The 12,822-nt window shown below is 50.4% G+C and overlaps 1 protein-coding gene across 11 annotated transcripts in view; it reads right to left on the bottom strand.

Moving 5' to 3' along the window:
- Nucleotides 1-12,822, bottom strand: part of ELFN1 (extracellular leucine rich repeat and fibronectin type III domain containing 1) — a 114,882-nt gene that overhangs the window by 23,358 nt on the left and 78,702 nt on the right. The window contains exon 4 of one of the 11 annotated variants that reach the window (XM_080556166.1): nt 5,455-5,519. The exons of 9 other annotated variants lie outside the window; for them this stretch is intronic. The gene's annotated coding sequence lies outside the window, so the exon portion shown is untranslated. Of the gene's footprint in view, nt 1-5,454; nt 5,520-10,545; nt 12,673-12,822 lie in introns of those variants that run through there. One more of the 11 variants, XR_013939584.1, reaches the window with a different exon arrangement.

The raw sequence follows: 12,822 nt of genomic DNA, 5'->3' as shown, positions 1-12,822 counted from the left end.
CCTCCATCTCCCAGCTAATGGCATCTCAGTAAATTAAACCAGAGCAGCAGCTGCAAGGAAGCAAACAAAGCAGCCGTGGGGGCTGGGTGGGTTGAGGGGGAGCAAGCCGGGCAGCACACAGAATAAGCTGTCCTGGCGCTCAGTTCCTAATTTTGTTATTCTACTGAATGAGTTCTTTCAAACTGTGGATTAGATTTGCTGAGCGAAGGCAAGGAGCCAGATTAACATGTGCGCATTTGTGTGCGTGCGCATACACACACACACACACAACGATGTTCCCCTCTCGGCATCCCTGCATCCCCAGAACTTCATCCTCCCTAGCTGCTCCGTCTCCATCTGGCCACGTTTCAGCTTCTCTTAGATCCCCTCTCACATCTGCTCAGGTCATTTTATCAGTAAACGAAGGAGCTCCACTACAAAGAGGGACGTAGCAAAATGGGAACGATACATTACAAACGATAAATGTTTAATAGCCCAAAGAGGTGGGGACGGAAACTTTGGCTAACAGGCACCAAATGTTAAAATGAACCTTGGCTCTTCATTATGTGTAAAATAATCTGAGGAGACAGCTCTAGGATGGCAGAGAAAACATTTGTTAGTGATGAAGGCTCCCCTAAATCGCTTGACGTCCATTCTGTGGACGTCAGGTGTGGAATTGAGGGTTCCAGGCAGGTTTTTCTGCTCATTCGTATTCCTGGTGTTTGCTACACGCCTCCTTCTGGGTCGTGTTGGTTAGCATCACTACCATGCTGAATAATAAAAATGCCCAGCCTTGTAGAATCCAAGTTTATTTTCCATCCAGAGATCCCAGTACTAATATTGTCTCCACAGACAGGTTTTAGGCAGCACTTTATGCATCCCAACCTTATTCCCAAATAACTCACAGAGTTAGATAATAGAGCTCTCCAGTCAATTCTACTCTCCTGCTAGTATTTATTATTTAAGAAACAATCAGCAAAGAAGAGAGAGGTTTTCCACTGAGTTTTGAAGAGAGATGAAGAGGGAATGAAACAAAGAGGTAAAAGGGGGCTGAGAGACAGGTGCCCGGCACTGTGTGCAGGATAGCTTCTACTGAGACCTTGCGAGGTCACAGGGTAGATGGCAAACAGCCAGGTGGGAAGGATGGTGAAGAAAATACTTTCTGAGCGTAGGTAGGGAGAATCAAACGGACATCACACACGCGGTGTCTTATACAGGGGCATTACTGACAGTTGCATTGACACTTACGGATGCTATATGGTGCTAAGGCCCTGAAGGCACCGATAGGGCTTAATGGTCCTGACCAGCCTCACCTGGGGCCTCCACCTCCACCCTCTTCCCAGGGGCTCAGGAGCTCCATTTAAGCTCAGCCCTGGGCCTCTGGCTGCTTTCTGCATGTCTCCAGTCCTGCTCCTGGTCCTGCCTCTAGGATAGGCCTCAAGCCTTTGTGGTAGGTGGCTCCCGACTGGATTACGAGTGGTGTCTGGTGCTGTACCTCCCCCATCTCCTTCTGCTCCTGGCTGCGCTCCTTGGATGGGCCCTGGTTCATCTCTTGTCTTGCTTGTGACTGTCAGTGGACCTTGTCACCAGCACCTTCCCTGCCTGCTGTGTCCGTGTAGCCCTGGGTGGGGAGGGACCCCCTCTATTGGGGCCACCCTAGTTCCTGCTTTGCCTTTGCTTTGGGAAGCCAGCCCCTGCTGCTGCCTGATGCGGGCTGCCACAGGGGACAGCTTGCTCTGCGGCTGGTTGCGTGTGGGATTCCTCAGCAAAACGGATTTCTGGTGGAAAACGTGATTTCTGCAAAATTAAACCTTTGGCTGAAAAACAGTGGTCTTCCCTGAAAGCTTCCATTGCAATACTTGATTTCAGGCCAATTTAGCTGTAAGCTGTGGGTGATGGGGTGTCTGATGGGAGCCATAGTTCAGAGCTATCATTCCTTCACCTTCTCTGCTGGCCACGCTGAGGCCAGCACTGCAATTTGGGAATGGTCAAATGGAGCCTGTTCTTGTAAACATTTTTAGGCACCCTTTTTTGTTCTATGGCAAAATAAATTCTGGGTTAAAATAACAATGTTTTCAAGCCAGGTCAGCTCTTGGGACTTCAGGAAAGGGACTTCAGAAAATACAGATATTCTGCTTTTCATTCAGCTGCAGTCTGAAGTCATTTACATCCGTCTCAGGCTGCTTAGCATCCAGGGTCTATTGAGATGACAACCCTATCTCGTACTGCTGTGGGCCACTGAGCAAAATTCTCTGCTGAGTTTAAGTAAATGCATAAATGATCTTCCTGGTGAACAACCTCTTAAGCCCAGCTGGTTACCAGTGCATTAAACCAGCCTTCTGAAATATCAGCACGAGCGGACAAAATGTCAGCTCCAGCCTGCGACGGTGCAGCTGAGCCCTCAAAGAGCCGAGGAGTGCAATTAGAGGGGAAGAGTGAGAGGGAGGTGAAGAGGACAAAGATTTTCGGGGATGTGGAGAACTGAGAGCTCTAATCAGGTAGAACAGTAGTAGTAAGAAAAGTGTGTTTCCGTGAGAGCCTCTCTAGTATTTACTTTGTGGTGCTCTCCCTTAGAGATAATCAGCCTGAATCACAGCTTTATTATGGGATAGTCATAGCCATGTTAGGCTGGGGGAAAGCGGAGGTCTGGAGCAGAAGCAGTACTCCCTTTCCCCCCCCAGTAAATACTGCTGGAGATCAAAGCATGTTTTTCCAGCACTGATACAATGGAGGGAGCCCGCCCTGTGCTGGAAGCGAAGCCGCTGGTGTTCCTCAGCGCTGACAAACTGAGCTGAGCCTCGTCTCTGTATTGTCATCCCTGCTCAGATCTTCAGTGCTATTTGAAAGGGGGTTTTACTGCTTTCTTCTGTTAATTTATTTTTCCAGGAAGCCTGCATAACCCTTTGCATCCCAGGCAGGAATAGCCACTTCTATATGGAACAAAATCTGATGGTGAATCCATGAAATGATTAGCTTGTAAGAAATTACTTTTAGAGGTGCAAGTACTACAGCTTGCCCTTTTATGCTACAGCACAGTATTTTGTTTGCTCTGATATTTTTGGGTTTAAGGTCTTACTTCCAGAAGCACTTTTCCCTTTCTGTCCTTCCCTTCCCCTGTGAGGGAGCCTTGAGCCAGAAGTTGTGGGTGTCTGAGCAGTGGCAGTTTCTGCATGGATCGTACTGCTGAATATTGGCAGGTGGACGTGAAAATGTGCAGCACACTTGGGACTTCATGGTAATGGCTTGCCCTGATCCCCTGGTAGGTAAATGGGACTTCACCTTTCCATCTGCAAGTGTCCTTCTGCACCCAGGAATTGCCATGACTTGCTGTAACCAAACACATCTGCTAACCTCTTGTTCACCTTTCAAGTTGGTTCTGCTTCTCCTGATGGTGCTGGAGAAGCTTTCCAGATGTCTCTTCCACCCAAAATTATTCTGTGATTTAATGATCCACTTCTCTGCAGCCAAGGAGCCCAGCCTAGGGCTTCTCTGGCTGTTTTTTGAGGGGGGTTGTGCCCAGATATAGCAATATCTGGCAAGACCCAGTGCCCTACAGGCCTAATTTTAGCTCAGTGCTGCAGGCTGGCTTCCTGTCATGGGCCAGGAGAAGGTTAATGATCATCTGGGCAGCTCTCCAAATCCAAAGTAATGTTTATTCAGGGTAACAGCATTGCAGAGAAAACCAAGCGTGATCACTTTCCATGCACATCTTACCCAGCGTGGCCCTGCTGCTGCACATGGAGGAGTTTGGGTTTGTCAGCTCTGGGAGCAGGGCCCTTTTCTCCTTCCCTAAGTCAAGATAGGTCCTACATGAGATTTCCAACCCTGCCTATCTCCTCACCTCCTAACCTGAACAGATGTTTTGTTTTTAGACAATATTGTAACTGGCTGCAGATCTATGATGTTTCAGTGGTGAAAATACACACTCAATCCCCTGCTAAAAATTTTACAGAATGCTCCCTTTGGCCAGGAATCCCTAGCAGACCACGAATACATCCTGTTCTGGAGCAAATACAATGGCTCTAGAACAGCCCATGTCTCCAGGGCACGGCTACCAGATGCTTGCACTTGGATGTGCACGTGCTGTGGGTGGGATTACAGGCTGGAATCAGCACTTTCAGGGACAGGAATGGCTTAGAGGCACGGTGTTGTCATCCACGTTATGGCTCAGTCTGAGGTGGCTAAAAGCAGTTAAGTTCATCTATAACACTGCCAAGGGCAAAGGGTAAACCCTGCTGACCAAAGAGCATTTCCTAAGGGTATAGCATGCCTTCAGCCAGCACTTAAAGCACCTTAGTTTGTTAGCTGCTGTGAAGGGAAGGTGCTCAGCCTCACAGCACCCTGCAGGTCCCTGCGGTGCTAGGAGGAGCTGGAGCTGAGGGATGTGGGATGCAGAGGTCCTGGCTTGCTGGTGGTGGCTTGGGGGACCTGGGTGCTGCACATCTGTGGTCCAGCTGGGTTTGGGGTGGGGGTCTGAGAGGATGAAGGACTGCTGCAGATTAGCACAAGGTGGTGGAGGGATGGGAGGATAGCAGTGACTGTACCCTCTGGCAGCCCTTCCCATGGGATGTGGGTGTTTGTTCACTCAGATGCTGGTGTAGAACTTAACTTCAGCCATGAACTCAGAGTCTTTTCCTTCCTGGAGCACAGCCCCTGCAGTTATTCAGCCATGCCTTCAGCACAACTCGAGCAGACAGGCAATGGGCTCATCCCAGGGATACCCTGCACCTTCAGGGAGGTGGGTATGGATCACAAAAAAAAAAAAGTATGGGTCACAAAAAGTGTTCTCTAAGGGAGCCCTGAGATGCTGCTACTGCCTTCACCATCAATAGTGGAAAACTAGCTGGCACCTGCCAGCTTCCCAGGCGTGCTCTGAGAGGCATCATGAGAACAGCTATTTAACAGGGTCTCTGGAGAGTGCTAGGAATGCAATTCCTCCTACCCGAAGTGGTCAGGAAGATGGCTGGGCAGCCAGATGGCCGTATTCGTGTGGAGCTGATATTAATGTTTCATCTGATTGTGTTTACAGCATGGTTAATGGGGCTTCCAGGTTCCTGAGCAGGTATCTTTTATGTTGGATCTAAACAGAACAACGATACAGCTGTACCGTGGGCTTGGCTGGCTAAACGGGGTGTCAGCAGCTCTCCCACCGAAGTGTGCCCACACCCTCGTGGGAATAAGCAGAGCCCACCTCTGTCTGTGGGGGATGCTCAGCCACAGCTGAGAAGGACCACTGGGGCTCCTGCATGGTGCCAGCAGGACTAAAACCCAACCACGTGGCCTCACCCAAAACTCTGGGGGTAGAAGCAGACAAGTTTGGGAAAATGGGTCGTGTACATGGCAGGGTCCATCCAAGAGGTCCTGCTTTTGTTTGACCGTGGTTAATGCCAGGCTGCTGGGGAAGGGCAGCAGCAGGAGCTGTCGGTGAATTGGCATGGTTTTGTGGTACATGAAAGCCCTTCCTCAACGTCATACCTGATCCTCAAAAGCGTCTGTGGTCACCATCTGGGCCCCTGTGTTTTCCCTTCTCATTCATAGGCCTACAAAAGATGTGAAGAGTGGAATGGAAAACTTCAGAGGGCCCAAACAATAGAAGCAGGGAACGGTGCCAGGACTCGGATTGCCTGTCCTTTTCATAAACATTTCATGCGGAGGTTACCCAAGTTGAAAAAACAAGTGAACCCAGAACACCCACCATCTCTGGAGGAATTGAGTTTATCGTTAATAATCTACTGCTAAAAGGGTAACATCTGTTTTGGACAAACTGTAATGAGATTTAAACCCCAGGTGGAGGGAGGACTTCACAGTAATAAATGACTTTCTGTATGTCTAAATAGTTTTAATTTTTTTTCTGGCAGAAATAGCTGCTTTTCACCTCAGGCTTCTTTTTGCCAGCTCTTTTTGTTTAATGATTGCTATTAATTTCCAGGGTGGCAGATGGATTCTAGCCTGGTGTAGTCTGAAATGAGGAAAAACAGCCCATGAAGGTGTGAGCGTGCCATGAGTGTGAGCATGGGTCACACGTGTCTCGGTGGGATGCCACGTGTGGGTGTTTGCTTTCCAGGAGAACTATTGCTGCTTGGTAGCTGCTCCCCACCCCCGGGATGCTTCAGCATCCCTCCCTTTCCCTTGGATAGGAAAGGGAATTGGCTTTCTTGGTCACTGCTAGCAGCTCTGCTGGTTTAGGCCTTGATTCATCAAAGCTGCTGACTTCAGCAAGGCTTTAGGAGGAATTCAAACCAGCACTTAAGTGCTTTGCTAAATCCAAGCTGAAGTGAGCTGGAGAGCAGCATGCGGTCCCCAAAACATGAGAAGGAACTCGCTGCCTTGGCCAGGTGATGCCTGTGGCTGGTGCTGCTCAGGGATGGGGATTCCTCCGTGGGCAAGAAATACAAACTTCAGAGCTTTTTATGGTGTGAGATATGGCAAGCAGGCAGTCCATCTCTGTTCTCTGAATGTGGGGATGAGTGGCTGCTGCTGAACCCAGTGGTCTGTTCTGCAAGCTCCTGGTGCCCGAAGGGGTATTTTAGCCTCCCACCACCTCCTTCTCAAGGAGAAGCCTGCTGAGGAGCTGATCCCAATTAGGGCCATGGTGTGCTGGGGTGTCCTGCCTTCCCTTTCCTGCGTTGAAGGAGCATCCCCAGGCCCAGCCCAGGACCCGGGCATGCAGGACGCAATGGGGTGGCTGGGTGAGGGCCACAAAAAGAGGCTGGCGATGCGGGACCACCATGTGGCAGTGCCCTGTGGCCGTACAGCTGCCCCAAGATGGGAACGTGGGCGAAGATGGGGGAAGGAGGGAGGGTTTCTGCTGTCTGGGTGAGCCCCAGGGATGGAGGGAAGAGGGTAGAGATAGAGAGTGCAGCATCTCAGGTGATGCAGATAATCTCCTTTAATCTCCTGCTCAAAATAACCCAAAGTCAAGTAAAGGAGGGATTATATGCCCTAAGCCACTGTTATCGCTGGGCTGTAACAAACTTAGGTTGCATCCTAACATCCTACACCCACCCATCACCTTGGCATTACTGATGTTTATTCTTAGTGCTTTATTCAAAGCATTTTATACCCATTAATTATTCTAATGGGAGAAGCAGCGTTCATCAGACCCACTTTACAGATGAGAAACAGACCCTGAAGGGGTAAATGGCACATCAGGGCTGGAGTGGGGTGGTCGGTCCCTGCCCTCCCACCACCTAGCTCCCTCGTCTCTGTTTTTGGCAGCTCTTGTCCTACACCTTGCTTGCGCTCTCACTGTAGCCAAGAGGCCCTGGTGTAATCTGAAGGCATCTTCTGCCCTTTGCCAAAAAGTCACACCAAGGCTCGGCTGCTGTGCTCTGCCAGAGAAGGCTGAGCTGCAGAGCCCTGTTCATCAGCTCCTGGTGATGCCTACAAGATAGCAGCAGCACAGGCAGTGAGAAGCGGGATTGCCATGGGGAGGGAGCGGAGCGTGTTCATTTTAATGAGCTTGTCCATGCCTAAAGGAGAGAGAAAGCGAGAGAGGCCAACCCGGTTTAATAAACTCCAGCATGCAGATTTAATCAGATGGATCATTGTTCCCTGCACAGGGATGAATATATTAAAAAAAAAAAAAAGGTTCAAACTTTTCCCCTTTGTTTTTCATTTGTATTATGTGCTGTGGTGTGATAAAACATCCTGGGGCTAACTTGCAAGCCAATAAAAGAGACGATGGAGGAGAGGAAGGTGCTGATCTGTGTGAGCGGGGAGGGGAACTGCCGGCGGGCTGGGCTCAGAGTGAGGGGCTGCAGCACCCTCAGCCCTGCTCTGAAACACCAGGAAAGATGTGTTTATGGGTCTGATCTGCCATCAGCACCTTCTGAGGCCTCCGGCCCTAAGTTTCAGCAGTGCAATAAGGTTGTGGGTTGAGGTATGAATACTAGGAGCTACTATCTCGTGCTGAAAGGTGGTCAAGCTTGCCACCTCCACCTCGCTACAGAAATGCCTGCACTCCTAGTGTGTCCCCATACTTCTGCCCCAGGACAAGTTTGGGAGTTAGATGGCACTTGTCTTCTAAGGAAGGGTGCGATGGGATGAGGTTTCCTCTGTGCTACCTCTTTCTCCTTCCCAGAGATCACTTCATCATGGCATCTCCTTTGCACCAGGCAGCTAGTAGTGGGGTTCCGCTTTTTAATTTGGAGGAATTAAATTAATATGGTGCAAAGTTGCAAATTTTGAGTGAATAGCAGCAAGATGAGCACCCTTTTGTGGGGGACAGCGGGACCCAGCCACCTCTTGCTGGCTGGATTCCCTTTCCCCTTGCCTCTGCCTGTCCCGGGGGGGCAGTGTATGTTTGCATCCTCCTGCGTGACTTTGTGCGTGTGTGCTGTAGTGTCTTGGGTTTCTGATGCTGATGCAAGAGTGCATTTGCATGGCTGGTGAAGGGATTTGGGGTATTTGCGAAGTGGTGGCCATGAGTGCAGCTGGGCACGAAGTGGGTGTGCATGCAGGAACAGGTTGGGTTGTGTTGGTGTGCCTCGGGAGGGCACGGCTCTGGGCTTGCGAGTATCTTGCCACGTGGGCGTGAATAAAGCCAGCTTAGGCCAAATAGTCTTTTGTGCTAAATCCTGGTCAGACCACCTGGAGCTGTGGCCAAGGGGAGATCTGAGAGCCTCCAAGCTGCCTCCATGCAAGTCACCTCCTTTGCACTGCCCCAGTTCGCTGTCCTCAGCTCGGGGATGGGGTAAGGTGGCTGCATTTTAATCACTCTCCTTAAAATTAAGGCCAGAGCTGTCCAGCTGCATTGGTGTGTGGGGAGAGAGCCATCGTGTCATTGACCTGCCCATGATAAAGTCACTTATGACCACTTGGTGTAAAATATTACAAACTTTGGCTTCCAGCACACCCCCATGTTACTGCTTCATTACTTCATCCATTACTGTTCATGAACACTAACAAATAATCCTATTTTCATTCCTACTGTTGTTTAAGTGGTCATTAATTGTGGTTTATATGCTGTCTATGTGTATTTGTGTACAATAGCTTCTTCATGATTCCTTGATTAACTGTGATTGATTGTGTATTTTAAAATCAATTAAAAGTTTCAACGCTAAAAGGTAGAGTCTTTAGCAGTAATGCACAGAGACGTTGCCTTTCGTAATGGAGCTATTACAGTGCTGGGATCCATTAGTGTGGCATGCTGTGATCTTTATTGTCCAGATCTCTGCAAATACGTACGTATATGTGAGTGTGCATACGTCTGTGACTTTTTTTTTGGGTTATTTGGCTGGGAAAGGGTGTATGGCTGGGGAAAGGGAGGTGGCGTTTCGCAGGGTTGCTGGACCACGTAGGGTGGGTTGACTTTTTTTTGGCCAGCCAGGTATCACCAACTCCCTTTCCTAAGGCATGAATGCGAGGGCTGAGTCCCAGGACCCCACAATTTCCTTGCTGCCGTGATAGCACCGTACCTTAGCTTCCTAATGTGTAAAGAGGAGCTGGCTGCTAACACCCTCAGCCGAATGGGGACACAAAGAGGAGCGTGCATCTTTCTGAATTGCTCTTTTAGTGACTGGCTGTGCCTTGGTGGGGTGGAGGTGAGGGATGCACAGGAGAACTGTGAAGGTTTATGCTTGTGGTGCTGACAAAACACTGATGTGATGGAGGAAGAGAAGGAGGAATGGTCACTGCCAGGGCATCAGGGCATGTGCTGGAGCACAGGTCTCTCTACAGCATAAATGCCTGCGTTATATCAGACCTCGGCTCCTTGTATCACTGCTGTGCTGGGAGAATGTGTGTGTCCGGCACCAGGGCAGGAGGAGATGAGGTTACCACCGATATCTTTGTGTTCCATGCCTGCTGTAAATCTCAACCCAGTGTGCATGCTCACACATCTCTGCCCAAGCAACTTCTCCTGGCCAATGCATTGAATTAGTGGCTGAGGACACCGTGTAAGAGATTTTGTGCGGCTTCTCTTGGGGGTAGGAAGCAAAATCCCCAGGGGGACATAGAGCCCTTGCAATTGATGCCCTGCCTGTCCCCCCAGCATCCCGGCTCCCCCCTGCTGCACGGATCGGGGCCCTCCCCGCCACCTGCCAGCTCAGGCGGAGGATTCCTGCTCACAGATCTGCCCAGAGACATTTCTCACCCACCCCGCACTCAGCTGCGCTGCCAGGAAAGCCTCAGTGCCCCCAGCGCAGCTGCCGGGAGCGCCCGTGAGGGGAAATCACCAATCTTGTTAACTGATAGGGGCAGCGTTTTGTGTAAGCCCTGGAATGGGCTCATTCTGTCGTATTAACTCTCCCGCTCGCATTGATGTTAATGAAATAAAGAAATATGATGGTTCCAGACTTTTAAACTTCTTATAGCTTGATTTGCATAATGGCCACTGCTACCCTGAACAGGAACTGATCTGTCGAAAAATATTGTTCCAGCCCTCTATCATTCAGCTCAATGGAAGATGCAGATTGGCCCATAGGGGCTGTTTTTTGCTGATGGAATGGAGTTTGCCTAGTGCTGAACATAAAAAGCTAAAATTAGGACTCAATCCAATATTGTAAAAAAGAAATTGGTTAAAAGTTATAGATCAATAACTGTTAACGTGACTCTATTTTTCAGATGGATCATGTTTACTGCTCCTGGTGATGTGGAGGCTGGCTCCTTCCCACGGGCTGAAGCGACTTCGTGGTCCCCTTTGGAGCATCCTGCGCTTCCAGTCGTGGCTCAGCTGTTGTGAGCAACCCACGAGCTCGCTGCATGCTGTGGGGTTTCTTGTGGAGGTTTGTCCCCCTCTCCACTGGGCTGCGAAAGGTTGGGCAGGGCTGCTTCCAGCGTGGGGCTGGGCATCACTCCCATCTCCACCTTCCTGCACAACCCTTGGCATCAGGCTGTGAGCCTGGGAGTGGTGCTGGCAACGTGCCTGTCAGATAATGTCCCGCTCCTCAGTGCCCCAGATCTCTGCTCTTCAATGCCCTAAAACAGCCCTTCTTGATGCCCTAGATCCTAGCTCCTTGGTCACCTAGCTCCCTGCTCCTCCGTGCCCCCAGTCTCTGCTTCTTGATTACCTACATCGTGGCTCCTTGATTGCCATCATCTCTGCTCCTCCATGCCCTACATCTCAGCTCCGTGCCCACATCCTGGCTCTCTGTTCCTTGATTATCTAGATCTCTGCCCTAGATTTACACTTATCAGTGCCCTAGATCATCTCTGCTTGCTGCAAAGACCATGCCTTTCCCAGCTGATGACTCCTGCACTGCTTCCAGCTCTTTGAGAGCAACTGGATGCCTCCTCCCCTGGGATTTGGCCGTGGTGAGCGTCTGTCCCATCTGTAAAGTAACACAAATGCTTCTGCCCTCCGCCGTGTGCATTTAAACCATGGTGCCCATGGGACAGCCTGTCTCTCCAGCACTGTGTGTTTGGGGTGTGCATTTCCAAATGATGGGGATGGGGGAAGGTGCAGGAGCTGGGAGCGGCTGAGCATCGCGATGGGCCCTCTGCCCCCACCGACCTTGGGCTTGCCTCTCACAGCTCATTACAGCCTGCCTTTGATCACTCGTCTCTCCACCTCTCTGCACTTGGAAATGCTGGAGAGCCTTCCTGACTGATATTATTGAAAAGGACGTTTTTATTTCCAAAATATACAGTGTAATTAGAGCTGCAAAGGGAGAGAGCAGACAGTTCATAAAAACACCCGCTCTGCGACAGCCTCTGTCCTGACCCCATGGGAACTGGGGACAAAAGACGCCCGGATCTCAGGGGGATCAGGGCAGTTTCCCAAATAATGGGAATACCCCTCAGGTCCCAGCCAAAAGGGGATTCTTCCTCTGCGTGGGAGGGGTTTGGTGTGGAAATGCTCTCACACACAGTCGAATATGTTTTACTGAGTTGGTACCCATTGCGAGCATCTATTGAATAACTGCAACCAGCAACACAGCGAGCCTCATCTAACCCGTCACTATGCACACACCTTCTGATTGAGTGGCTGAAGACCCCACTGTCACCCAGAGCATTGCTAGCACTCTCTCTGAAGGTGCATTTGCAGCTTTCCAAGCCTCTCTCCTGCAGATGGTGGGGCAGGTCCATCCCATGGAGCAGGAGGACAGCGTTTCACCCCTCTGCCAGCTGCTGGCAGTGGGCAGCAGCTGCCTAAGGAATACCAAAGTCCACTGGCTCCTGTCTCTACAGGAAACAGCCAACATCTTAAAAATTGATGGGGTTCATTTCCTGCCTTTGTGCAGTTAAAGCACCAGCTCTGCCATTACCAGCAATGTCCACATTAATTACTATCATAGCCCAAGTACCTTTGTGCGCGCTGCCTCGCCTGCAGAGTCTGTCCCAGCAGTGACCTGCATTTTGTTCCCCTTGAGACCTTGCCCGTGGCTGGGATTTCCAGAGCTGCTGCAGGCACGAGAACAAAGCTGGTGCTGGGGTAGCCCCCGGGGAGGAGGAGAGGCAGGAGGAAAGGCAGACCAGTCAGCTCTGGTCCAGGCTCAGAGGCTTACCTGGAGCATGGGGGTTTCCTTTGCCCCCTCCCTGGGTCTCATATAGCAGCAGAACCTCTGGGGCTGGGGCTTCTCCACATCGTGTAAATGACTTAAGTGTTCACTGGGAGCAGGAGGCTGACTCCACGGCAGGGTGGTGGAAGTGCTTCCCCCAGGACTGCATTGAGTCCCTCTAGCTCTGAGCCCCAGGAACCAGCCTTTGGCTTTCCACCAGTAGCTCCTTCTGGACAGAAACCTCCAGTTTCTAATGGAAAAAAATATAGGTATGGAAAAACGTCCAGCTCACTCAAACATAGCTCCTGGGGAAGGAGCCAGGCCATGCTGGTCTGCTTTTCAGTACCCTGTGGACTGCAGAAAATTACTAATTCTCATCTTTTTTTCCTTTTTTTTTTTC

Source organism: Anser brachyrhynchus (assembly GCF_964034855.1).
Source record: "Anser brachyrhynchus genome assembly, chromosome: 15".
NCBI classification, from domain to species: domain Eukaryota; kingdom Metazoa; phylum Chordata; class Aves; order Anseriformes; family Anatidae; genus Anser; species Anser brachyrhynchus.
This window is presented reverse-complemented; position numbering and strand designations above follow the sequence as displayed.